Source organism: Schistocerca serialis, chromosome 6 (genome assembly GCF_023864345.2).
Source record: "Schistocerca serialis cubense isolate TAMUIC-IGC-003099 chromosome 6, iqSchSeri2.2, whole genome shotgun sequence".
In the NCBI taxonomy this organism is placed as follows: domain Eukaryota; kingdom Metazoa; phylum Arthropoda; class Insecta; order Orthoptera; family Acrididae; genus Schistocerca; species Schistocerca serialis.
Genome location: NC_064643.1, coordinates 122,428,747 through 122,442,537, shown reverse-complemented (window position 1 = coordinate 122,442,537; position 13,791 = coordinate 122,428,747).

The following is a 13,791-nucleotide window of genomic DNA, read 5'->3' as shown; positions in this document are numbered from 1 at the left end:
GTTGTATATACTGTACCAACCTGACTTGTCCTACATTGTGCAAAATATGTACCTAAACACGATTTACAGGACCAATAAAGGAATACAAATACAAATACAAATGAGCTAGAGTAAGCCACAGAACAAAAAACTTTATTTGTGATGTCTGCAGATAGATGGGATTAGTGAGAACAATTTTTTCAAAAATGGAACTAATTTTGTTGTTTCATGGACTAACATTTGTCAATGTAGACTGTTAAAGCACCTGAAGGTCAGCCACAAGGACTTGAAATGCACTGTGCATTGAAATAAAATCACAATTGTAACTGAAGACAGCTGTTCTTTATTTTATGAAATTAATATTTAATTGAGCATTTGAGTATTTCTTTTCATATGTTATACTTTTTTAAGAAAATCGTTTCCAGCTTAATTTTATAGACCAAATACTACTTGTATGACTGTTTCCCAAAATAAAATTATGTTTATTATTAATAAATAAATAAATGTTTTTCAGAATAGAATGAAATACAAAATGTCAAAGTACTCAGAGGAGCAAACTTGGATTCTGATCACTATCTTTCTAAAATAAAACTCAAAATTATCCCCAAAAGGAAAGATAGAAACAGTAAACCCAAAAGCAGAAGATACGATCCAGAAAAGATAATGAATTCGAAGGAGTTTCCCCTCGCGACTCAAGATATAAGGAACCAAAATTGGGATCAAATGAAGGAAAGCCTACTAACCAAAGCTGAACAAATAGCACCTATAACCAAAATCAAAAAACACACATGGTGGACAGAGGAATGTGACAAACTTATTGAGCAAAGAAAGAAAGCATGGCAACAGATGCAATCTCAGAAAAATGAATATAATAGGCAAAATTTCCTGAGTGTAAGAAAACTAGTGAGTAAAAACCTCAAAAGAATTAAAAAAGCACAAGAAGATCAACTCCTTTTGCAGATCAATGAAGACTTCAACAAAAACAAGACTAGGAGCTTTTACAGAACTTTTAAACAAAAAATAACCAAGTACAGCCCACCGACACTCCAATTACAAGATAAAAATGGTAATATTGCACACAACAACAGGGATAATTGCAAAATTTTGAGGGAATATTTCAGAAACCTTCTCAACTGTAAAGAACCAATTGAAAAAATGGATTTCAGCAACTCAACTTCAACAAGTCCTAACTCAGAACCACCCACCGTTGAGGAACTACAATCAATCATTTTGAATCTCAAAAACTATAAGGCTTCGGGAGAGAACCAAATTACAGCTGAACTGTGGAAAAATGTCAATAGAAATGCCATAGAATCTCTCCAAAACATATTTGAAGAAATATGGAAAACAGAAAGAATTCCGGATGAATGGAAGATGGCCCTCATTCACCCAATTCATAAGAGGGGATCCAGAACAGACCTCAACAATTACAGAGGGATTTCGCTCCTTGACGTAACATACAAAATGCTGTCTAAAGTCCTTTTGAACAGAGCAGAACCCCAGCTAGATTGTCAACTTGGAGAATACCAGGCAGGCTTCAGAAAGGGAAGATCCTGCCCAGAACAAATTCTAAACCTCAAAAATCTTATGGCCTACCAAAAATCGAGAGCAAAAGCGTATGTCATCACATTCATTGACTTTCAAAAGGCGTACGACTCCATAGACAGGGAATCTCTAATCTCCATATTAAAAGAATTGAACCTAGACAATAAAACTACAAACCTAATTAGAGAAACCATCACCAACACATACTCCAAAATTAAATTTATGGGAGAACTCTCAGACCTATTTGAGATAAAAACTGGAGTACGACAAGGTGATGGACTCTCTCCATTGTTATTTAACTGCGCCCTAGAAAAAATAGTAAGAGAATGGAACAAGAAAATCAATAGTGGAATCCGACTAGGAACAAAAAACAAAGGCATCAAGGTTAATTGCCTAGCATTTGCAGATGATATGGCCCTACTAGCTGAAACATGGGAAGAAGCCAAAGAACAGATCCTCGAATTACAGAAACAAGCAGAGAAAATAGGCCTTAAAATTTCTTTTGAAAAAACCAAAATAATCACAAATATAAAAAAGCCAATGAAATATCTTAAAGTAAGAGACCAAAAGATCGAAATTGTTAAAGAATTCAAATATCTTGGTGAATGGATTAGCTGGAACGCCCTTGAGAAAAAAGCAATAGAATTAAGAAGAAACAAAGTTGAACTAGCCTTTCAGCTTACTAAAAATACTTATAATAAAAAGTCCCTCTCATGGAATTCAAAAATAAAACATTACAACACTGTCATTAAACCAGAAGCACTATATGCAGCTGAGACATTATCTATCACTAACCATGGCCCAATTGAAAGGCTAGAGATCAAAGAAAGAAAAATATTGAGAAAAATTTTAGGCCCCAAATTTCATAACGACAAACTAATTCATACCAAAAATGAAACACTCTACAAAACCACAGAAAAACTTTCGGATACAATGAGGAAAAGAAGAATTGAGTTTTATGGGCACATTCTCAGAATGAACCCAAATAGACTTACAAAAAGAATGTTTGACTACTTCAGGAATAAAAAATCCAAACCAAATTGGTTTATCCAAACAGAGAAAGACTTAAGAGAACTACACATCACAGAAAAAATGCTCACAGACAGGACCGCAAAAATGATAAGCAAAGACAGAAAAGAGGGATTCCAGCTCCAAAATAGAAAGAAAAGAACGATTGTCATCTCTGATGAGGAAAGAAAAGCAAGATCAGAAAGAATGAAGCAGTACTGGGCGAAAAGAAAGGCACAGAACACACAGAAGTGATTGATTCAACGTACCCCAAAGTTGGGTGAAACGAAGAAGAAGAAGAAGAATGAAAGTCACTATAATGAGAAGGAAAGTTGCTACTCACCATATAGCGGAGATGCTGAGTCGCAGATAGGCAGAACAAAAAGCTTTCGGCCAATGGTCTTTGTCAACAATAGACACACATACGCACGCACACACACACTCATGCAAACACAACTCACACACATGACTGCAGTCTCTGGCAACTGAAACCACACTGTGAGCAGCAGCACCAGTGCATGATGGGAGTGATGGCTGGGTGGAGGAAAGGAGGAGGCTGGGCAGGGAGGGAGAGGGATGTGTGGTGGGGATGGCGGACAGGGAAGTGCTGCAAGTTGGGTGGTGGGCAGGGGAGAGGTGGGGGGAGGGGGGGCAGTAAGTAGCGGAAAAGGAGAGAAATAGAGAGATATAAATAAAAAATTTAAAAAAATAAAAAATAAAATAAAATAAATAAAAAATGACTGAGTGTTGTGGAACGGTGACTGTGTAGTGCTGGAATGGGAGCAGGGAAGGGGGTGGATGGGTGAGGACAGCGACTAACGAAGGTTGCGGCCAGGAGGGTTATGGGAACGTAGAATGTATTGCAGGGAAAGTTCCGGCCTGCACATTTCAGAAAAGCTGGTGTTGGTGGGAAGGATCCATATGGCACAGGCTGTAAAGCAGTCATTGAAATGAAGGATATCATGTTTGGCAGCATGTTCAGCAACAGGGTGGTCCACTTGTTTCTTGGTCACAGTTTGTTGGTGACCATTTATGTGGACAGACAGCTTGTTGGTTGTTATACATACACAGAATACAGCACGGTGGTTCCAGCTTAGCTTGTAGACCACATTCATAGGTAGCCCTGCCTTTGATGAGATAGGTGATGTCAGTGACCAGACTGGAGTAGGTGGTTGTGGGAGTATGTATGGGACAGGTCTTGCATCTAGGTCTATTACAGGGGTATGAGCCATGAGGTAAGAGATTGTGAGCAGGGGTTGTGTAAGGATGGATGAGTATATTGTGTAGGGTTGGTGGATGGCAGAATACCACTGTGGGAGGTGTGGGAAGGATGGTGGGCAAGACTTTTCTAATTTCAGGGTAATTAAAACCCTGGTGGAGAGTGTAATACAGTTGTTCTAATCCTAGGTGGTATTGAGTTATGAGGGAAATGCTCCTCTGTGGCCAGACAGTGGGCTTTGGGAGGTGGTGAGAGGCTGGAAAGATAAGGCACAGGAGATTGTTTTTGTACAAGGTTGGGAGGATAATTATGGTCCATGAAGACTTCAGTGAGACCCTCGGTATATTTCAAGAGGGACTGCTCATCACTGCAGATGCAATGACCATGGGTGGTTTGGCTGTACGGAAGGGACTTCTTTGTATGGAATGGGTGGCAGCTGTTGAAGTGGAGGTATTGCTGGTGGTTAATAGGTTTGATATGTAGCTATCTTTGAGGTGGAGGTCAGCTTCTAGGAAGGTGGCTTGTCAGGTTGAATAGGACCAGGTGAAGCAAATGAGGGAGAAGTTGTCGAGGTTCTGGAGGAATGTGGATAGGGTGTCCTCACCTACAATCCAGATAGCAAGGATCTCATCAATAAATCTGAACCAAGTGAGGGGTTTAGGATTCTGGGTGTTTAGGAAGAATGGCTCTAGATGGCCCATGAATAGGTTGGCATAGGATGGTGCCATGCGGGTGCCCATAGCCATACCCTGGATTTGTTTCTAGGTAATGCCTTCTTCAAAGGACAAGTAATTGTGGATGAAGATATAGTTGGTCATGCAACAAGGAAGGAGGCTGTTGGTTTGGAATCCATCGGACGTTGGGAAAGGTAGTGTTCTATAGCGGTAAGGCATGGGTGTTAGGAATGTTACTGTACAGGGAGGTGGCATCAATAGCGACGAGCAGGGCACCAAGTGGTAAAGGGACAGGAACTGTGGAGAGTCGTTGGAGGAAATGGTTGGTATCTTTTATGTAGGAGGGTAGGTTCCGGGTATTAGATTGAAGGTGTTGGTCTATGAGAGCAGAGATTCTCTCAGTGGGGGGCACAGTAACCGGCCACAATGAGGCGTCCTGGATGGTTAGGTTTATGGTCTTTAGGAAGCATGTAGAAGGTAGGAGTGCAGGGAGTGGTAGGGGTGAGTAGAGAGATGGACTCTGGGGAGAGGTTCTGGGATGGGCCTAAGGATTTGAGTAGTGACTGGAGATCCTGCTGGATTACTGGAATGTGGTCACTGCGGCAAGGTTTGTAAGTGAAAGTACCCGACAGCTGGCGGAGTCCTTCCACCAGGTAATCCTTGCAGTTCAGAAAAACGGTGGTGGAACCTTTGTCCACAGGTAGGATTATAATGTCGGAATCAGTTTTTAGATTGTGGACTGCAGTTCTTTCTGCAGATGTAAGGTTAGTCTGCATCTAAAGGGATTTGGGGAATGATGGCAAGGCAAGATTTGAGGTTAATAAACTCTGGCAAGTTAACATGGGGTGGTTTAGGGGCAGTGAGCGTGGATCACGGTTGGATGGAGGAGTGAACTGAGTTAGGCAAGGTTCAGGAATGGTCTTTGGTAGAGTCTGATTCATAGGGTTGGTGGTGAAAAAGTGTTTCCACTGTAGGGACCGGGAGAAGGAGGGAAGGTCTTGCATGATTGAATTTGGGAGTGAGACAAAAGGTGAGGCCTTTGGAATGGACTGATATTTCTGTGGGCCTAAGGCTTCTGGAGGAAAGGTTCATGACTGTGTTGCAGGTCTGTGTGAGTTGCGTTTGCGTGAGCGTGAGTGTGCATGTGCATGTGCGTGTGCGTGTGCATGTGTGTGTGCGTGTGTGTGTGTGTGTGTGTCTGTTGTTGACAAAGGCCATTGGCCAAAAGCTTTAGCCGGCTGGAGTGGCCGTGCGGTTCTAGGCACTACAGTCTGGAACCGAGCGGCCACTACGGTCGCAGGTTCAAATCCTGCCTCGGGCATGGATGTGTGTGATGTCCTTAGGTTAGTTAGGTTTAATTAGTTCTAAGTTCTAGGTGACTGATGACCTCAGAAGTTAAGTCACGTAGTGCTCAGAGCCATTTGAGCCAAAAGCTTTAAGTGTGAAAATCTTTTTGTTGTGCCTATCTGTGACTCATCAACTCCGCTATATGGTGAGTAGCAACTTTCCTTTTCATAATATAGTTACATTTCATCCTGGATTTTCCATTGTTTATGAAAATCATTAGGCTTTTTAAGGTCCTCAGACCTACCTCCCCCCCCCCCCCCTCTACTTTCGACAAAATCCTGGCTACATCCTTGCCACACCTTATTGATGTGCTGTACAGTGATTTTCATAGCAATGTCCCTCGATTACAGGTAGTGTTGATAAAAGACAGCCAACAAGCTGAGCATTTGTTATGAAGAACACCGTCTTTGCAACAAAACAAAAAAAAATCTGTTGCTATGTCAATTATTGCGCCATCTGTTGGTCACTTTGTGCACCTTTTTTTTGGTTGCAGTAAAACCCCATACAATTTCAAGCATGTGTCTTAATTTTTACCTCATGAAGTATTCAATTTTCAAATGTTAATAGACTTTTCTTCTGTATAGTAATGTCTCCATTATTAACATTCTATATCCTTATTTTTCATGGCTCTGCTTCTAAGAGGCTCTGAATTCTAGGATGTAATGTCAGTATGTAACATAACTATGTCGGTCTGTAATCGTGCTACAATTGAGTTCCAAATTCGATGAGTTCTTCCACACATGGAGCATCCTCTCCTTCATCATGACAATGCCAGGTGACCCATATATGCTGTGACATCTTAAACAATCTGATACCTAGGATTTACTGTCATTGATCATCCTCTCTACAGTTCCGACTTGGCCCCATCCGATTTTCATGTTTCCAAAATTTAAGGAACACCTTTGAGGACCTCATGTTGATAGTGACAAGTTGGTGCAAGCAGAGGTGAGGTTGTGACTCTGTCAACAACGCCAAACATTCTACAGTAGTAGTTACAACAAACAGGTACCCCTTTGGGAGAAATGTGTTCATTGCTAGGGTGACTGTTGAGAAGTAATTATGTAGACATGAAGAATAAAAGTGTATAATGTTAATAATGTTTGTTTTATTTGAAAATCTTTAAGAATTTTTACATAAAAAATTCAGAGGCATTACTTTTCACCATGTCCTCATATATACATAACAGCTCAGCAGAATGCTTGAGTAGCTCGCCATGCTGTGACATTGACAGGAAACTGGTCTGCTGTGTTTTACACACAGGAAAGCTGTACGTTAGTGAGCAGCGGATGCTACTACTTCTGATTGGTCTTCTGAGTCATGGATGTGTTCTGCAATGTAATTGTTGTTGATTAATTTTGTTAACATTTATTGGCAAATTATGTCTTTGGAAATCTCTTAATATTTCTTGGATGCAATTACTTAACACTTTTTCATAAAGTTCCTTCTGCTGATTTCATTGCTAATGACTGTCAAAAAATCTTCAGTCGAAAAATGTCAGTACTTCTTAATCTCTTCTTAATCTTCATTCAGTCATCTCTCTCTCTCTCTCTCTCTCTCTCTCTCTCTCTCTCTCTCTCTCTCACACACACACACACACACACACACACACACACACACACACAGATGCAGACTGTTTCTACCTAGAACTCTGGACTGTAGCTCCTTACTGAAATATTCAGGTAAGACCGCATAGATGCTGCAAGTTTGAACTTCATCACCTCTGCAGTAGTTCTTGTGCTGAAATCTTGGAGTCTTTAACTGTTTCCAACTTTCTACAAATGAACAGAAATACCTCTTCTTCTGAAGACAGTGGTACTACATCTCCAGATACAATTACTTAATGTAGAGAAACAATGCATGTAGGTACAGTTTGAGTTTGTACATTGGACTCTTGAATTTCTTGTCACATCTTCTCTTCACTACAACATTATCTGGCTTGTCGTTCATGCCCATTACTTGATGGTGCACATTGCTACACCATACTGGGATCCTAAATTATAGAACAAATACAGAACCCCACAGGTATCCCAGCTTGTGAGAATATTGTAAATGACATCTCACATCTGGAGATATGTGGTGTCCATCAGTTTCATGTCACATGCAAAAACAAGTTACAAAGCCTCCAAACAGTTTTCTATTTTTAACTATTTAACTAAAAAATTGTTTTGACTATTGTGACATCATTTGTTAGCTAGGTATCACTGTACCAAAGTAGCTTTACACCATGAAGTTTATAGTATAATTACAGCTCTGTACTTACTCTTTATTTTAATCACCAATTTTGGTCAATTTTAAGACTATGTTCAGTTTATTTGCAGCAAAAGAAAATGCAATTACAGAAAGTGCATACACATGCACTGTTATACAAAGCTATTGAAACACAGTTTTAATTATACTTACATTGTAACTCCATCTGAACAGGCCTAACAGTACCGACAGACTGCTGTGCCATCCTCAGCCGATAGGCATCGCTGGATGTGGATATGGAGGGGCATGCGGTCAGCACACCATTCTCCCATCTGTTGTCAGTTTACATGACTTCTCAATCATGTAGCTCCTCAATTGTCTCCACAAGGGCTGAGAGCACCCCATTTATCAACATTGCTCAGCAGACCAGGGACAGTCACCCATCCAAGTGGTAGCCAAGCTTAACTTCAGTGAACTGACGGGAAGTGGTGTTATCACCACAACAAGGCTGTTGGTAGTTATTCTTATATAATTATGTAAAATAGATAATAAGTACAGCTGTCTACCTGCACAATGAAACTTCTTAAATACTTCCCCCATTCTCCGCACTGTAGTTCATCAAATGATTCCCCACTATCCTTCCACAAGTCTTTTGTGGATACGTGCATAGCGAGCACGGGATCCCGAGCTAATGTGGCCCTCCTTCCTTTGCGGGCTGCATACCTTCCTTTTCCACATCCTTCCCTATCCCCATCATCTTCGCCCCTCCCCCCCCCCCCTCACCTCCGCCTCTTTCCTTCCCTTGCTCCCTCTCTGGGAGTGTGTTTTGTGCCTACGTCTGGAGACGGACGCTCGAAAATGTAACACATTTTCCGCTTTCTCTGCTTGCAAGTCTTTGTCCATCCTTCGTCCTTCTCTTTTCCTTACCTCTTCTCTTTACCCTTTTCTCCGCTGCGGCGTTTGAGACCTCACTTCTTTCCTCTCCCTTTCCTTGTTTTTCCCTTTCTCTTGTTTCCTCCCTGTGCGTGTCTGAAGGCCGACCCACGCATTTCCATGCGTAGCCGGTGACGGGGTAACGCGTAATTCCCTTTCCCGGGTAGACAGGTAGGACACGTACGTACCCCCTGGTAACGGCCAGGCCCAGGGAGGGGTGATTACCAGAGCTGATACTTTCCGAAAGTGCCAATTGGTCCCTCCGTCCATTTCTCGGGAGATGTGACCTGAGGTGTGAACAATCACCTAAGGCGGGAGTGCCCTCAGAGAGGGCCCCCACAAGCGAGGACCGCGCCATCAGAGACACCGGTAATCATGGGGGATACTTCCGCGATGGTTTCTTCATCTTATACTATGTCTGCTCACAAGTGTAAGTCCAATGAGTCTCAGCCACAGACAGTTCTTCCATTGTTGCCACAGTTCCTTGTTGTTTCTCAGTCTGACGAAGGTCACGACTTCTCCACAGTCAACCCTTTCATTATTCAGAAAGGTGTCGACGCAATTGCAGGTCCTGTAAAGTCTTGTTCCAGATTACGAAATGGCACCTTGCTGTTAGAAACAGTCAGTGCCCTCCAGGCACAAAAATTGCTGTGTACTTCACTGCTACACACCTTCCCTGTCCGGGTGGAAGCGCACCGCACTTTAAATTCCTCACGTGGGGTCGTTTATACACGCTCCCTCGACGGATTGTCTGACAAGGAAATTCAACACTACCTGTCTGACCAGGGCGTAACGGCTGCTCATAGAGTCATGAAAAGGGTTGACTCGAACATTGTTCCAACCCATACTGTCTTCTTGACATTTGACAGAGTTCAAATTCCCATCGAAGATCAAAATGGGCTATGAGATCATTTCCGTTCGCCCTTACATCCCAAACCCTATGCGTTGCTATCGGTGTCAGCGGTTCAATCATACCAGCCAGTGCTGTTCCAATCCGGCCAAATGTATTACGTGTGGCAATGACGCCCATGAGGGTGCTTGTCCACCTCCATCCCCTGGTTGCATCAACTCTATGGGTGACCACGGTGCTTCCTCTAGGGATTGCCCTATTTTTAAAGACGAAAAGCTCATTCAGGAAATCAGAGTGAAGGAAAAGGTGTCGACCTTTGCTGCCTGAAAATTATTCGCCAGTCGAAAGCCCACTGTGCCTCAGACAGGTAAATACAGCACTGTCCTTGCCTCTCCTCGGCCAACAAAGGAGGCGGCCTCGCAGACTTGTGATCTCACCATTAGTGCCACAGTCGTCAGATCAGCGAGCGCAAAGATTGTCCGTTCAGCCTCCCCACTTTCGCCTGCTCACTCTAAGGCTCACCCTTCATCGGGTTCTGCTAAATCTCGAGCCCAAAAGTCAGACACCTGGACTTCCAAAAAAGAGCCTACACGTTAAGATTTTTTACGTACCCCAAATTCACAACCATCAGTTCCTCCTTCATCTAAACATCCTGTTTCGAAGAAGGCTAATAAGAAACCCAGTTCCTCTCCTTCTCCGCCACGGTGTGTCTACAGCACCACCTGGTGGTAGCCGCCCTCGGCCGTCTTCTGTGTCACCGAGGTGCACTGCTGGCGGCCGATCAACTGGCCGATCGCTGGTGGCAGGCGCTGCTCCTGAACAACCTATGGATCAGGATCTTCCGCCTTCGGCTGACTGCCGTTCCACTCTGTCAGTCGCAAGCTCTGACCTGTCGTTGAGTTGAGGGCAACCTTGGTCACATTCTTCCATTTTCTGTCCACGCTATGTCCATTATCCATTGGAATATACGCGGCATTCGAGCCAATCGGGATGAATTGTTGATCCTCTTACGATCCTACTCGCCGGTCATCTTCTGTCTTCAGGAAACAAAGCTGCATCCCCACGACCGCTTTGTTTTCCCCCATTTTCAGTCAGTCCAATTTGATCTCCCCTCTGTTGAAGGCACTCCAGCACATGGAGGACTCATGATTCTTCTCCATGATACTCTCCATTCTCACCCAATCCCCTTAAACACTTCCTTCCAAGCTGTCGCTGTCCGTCTTTCCCTTTCTGCATACACCTTCTCTCTTTGTACTGTATACATTCCATCGTCCACACCAATGGCACGAGCTGATCTCCTTCATCTTCTTGGTCAGCTTCGACCCCCCTATTTGCTGGTTGGGGACTTCAATGCCCACCACCCGCTTTGGGGATCTCCACATCCTTGTCCACGTGGCTCACTATTGATAGACGTCTTCCACCAAGCGGATCTTGTTTGCCTCAACACTGGGGACCCTACATTTTTGTCTGCCTCCACGACAAATTTCTCTCATTTGGACCTTTTGGTCGGTACCGTTCCGCTAGCTCGGCGCTTCGAATGGTTCGCCCTTGCTAATACTCACTCGAGTGACCACTTTCCATGTGTCCTTCGATTGTAGCCACACCTGCCATATATGCGCCCGCGACACTGGAAGTTTGCCCAAGCCGATTGGACACTTTTTTCATCTCTAGCGACATTCGATGACCGTCACTTTCCTAGCGTCGACGAAGAGGTCACTCATTTTACAGACGTTATTCTTTGAGCTGCGGAACGTTCAATACCTCGCACCTCCGAATTGCCCCAGCACCCCTCAGTTCCTTGGTGGAACGAGGCATGCCGTGACACAATACATGAGCGGCGGCATGCTCTTCGCGTTTTCAGACACCATCCTACATTGGCCAACTGTATCCGCTATAAGCAGTTCCGTGCACGATGCCGTCGCGTCATCCGCGATAGCAAGAAGGCAAGCTGGGACTTCTTTACTAGCTCATTTAACACCTTCACTCCCTCCTCGGAAGTTTGGAGTCGGATTCGACGGTTATCTGGCGCGCCTAGTTTCTCCCCGGTCTCTGGGCTCACTGTCGTGCATGATAAATTAGTGGACCCCGTCACAATTTCTAACTCATTGGGTCAACACTTTGCTGAGATTTCGAGCTCTTCAAATTACCCGCCAGCGTTTCTCCCGAAGAAACGCGCTGCGGAAATGCAACCTCTTGCCTTCTCCTCTCAAAATCGCGAAAGCTACAACACTGTTTTCTCCATGCGGGAAGTCCAACATGCACTCTCTTCTTCTCGCTATTCCGCACCAGGACCGGATGGAATCCACATCCAAATGTTGCTGCATTTACCATACCATAGTCTGCGTTACCTCCTTCGCCTTTATAATCGAATTTGGACCGACAGTACTTTTCCCAGACGGTGGCGGGAAGGTATCGTCGTTCTTGTTCCGAAACATGGAAAGAACGAACATCTCCCCTCTAGCTATCGCCCCATTTCTCTCACGAGTAGTGTATGTAAAGTTTTGGAGCATATGGTGAATTGCCGTTTAGCTTGGTGGCTGGAGTCCCGCAGTCTTTTAACACCTGCCCAATGCAGTTTCCGGAAGCTTCGTTCTGCAGTTGACCATCTTGTTGCCGTCTCCACTTATATCATGAACAATTTTCTCCGGAAACGCCAAACAGTAGCAATATTTTTTGATCTGGAGAGTGCATACGATACCTATTGGAGGACAGGCATCCTCCGCACACTGTTCTCTTGGGGTTTTCGAGGTCGGCTGCCCCTTTTTCTTCGCGAATTTATGGCAGAGCGCACATTTAGAGTGCGGGTGAACACTACTCTCTCCCGTAGTTTCTCCCAAGAAAACAGGGTACCCCAGGGCTCTGTGCTAAGTGTTGTACTGTTTGCCATTGCCATAAATCCCATTATAGGTCATCTCCTTCCTGACGTCTCGGGCTCCCTCTTTGTGGACGATTTTGCGATCTACTACAGCTCTCAACGGACCACCCTTCTTGAACGACGTCTTCAAGGATGTCTCGATCCCCTCCACTCTTGGAGCATCGAAACCGGCTTCCGATTTTCTCCCAGTAACACCGTTTGTATTAATTTCTGGCGACGTACGGAGTTTCTTCTACCTTCCTTACATCTAGGACCTGTCAACCTTCTGTTTTCGGACGTCGCTAAATTCTTGGGTCTTATGTTTGACAGAAAACTGTGCTGGTCCTCCCACGTTTCCTATCTTTCGGCTCGCTGTCTGCGGTCCCTCAACACTCTCCGTGTCCTGAATGGTACCTCCTGGGGAGCGGACCAAGTGGTCCTCCTCCGCCTCTATCGCGCCTTAGTGCGATCGAAATTGGACTATGGAAGCATAGTTTACTCTTCTGCTCAGCCGCCTATTCTTCGTCGTCTCGACTCTATCCACCACCGTGGATTACGTTTAGTGCCTGGAGCTTTTTACACCAGCCCTGTGGAAAGCCTTTATGCTGAGACTGCTGAACCTCCGCTGTCCAATCGGCGAGCTGTCCTTCTGAGTCGTTATGCTAGCCATCTGTCTTCCATGCCTGCAAATCCGGCTCATGACATTTTTTTCGACGCCTCGTTGGATTTAGGGTATGCATGTTGTGGATTGGCAAGACAGCCAATCCACTAGGAGGAAGCCGAAAGGCATGCGTTTAAACTCACGCAGGCTGGCGTGAGGTCTGGAACAGGACAAGGAATTGAGACTAGCAAAAAACGTACGTACCTTCTGGAATACTCAACTTTAATCCATAATTGGTGAACATCGCTATTGATGGTACATGTTTTACAGCATCAATAGTAACTGGTAATGGCGCCTTGCTAGGTCGTAGCAAATGACGTAGCTGAAGGCTATGCTAACTATCGTCTCGGCAAATGAGAGCGTAATTTGTCAGTGAACCATCGCTAGCAAAGTCGGCTGTACAACTGGTGCGAGTGCTAGGAAGTCTCTCTAGACCTGCTGTGTGGCGGCGCTCGGTCTGTAATCACTGATAGTGGCGACACGCGGGTCCAACGTATACTAACGGACCGCGGCCGATTTAAAAGCTACCACCTA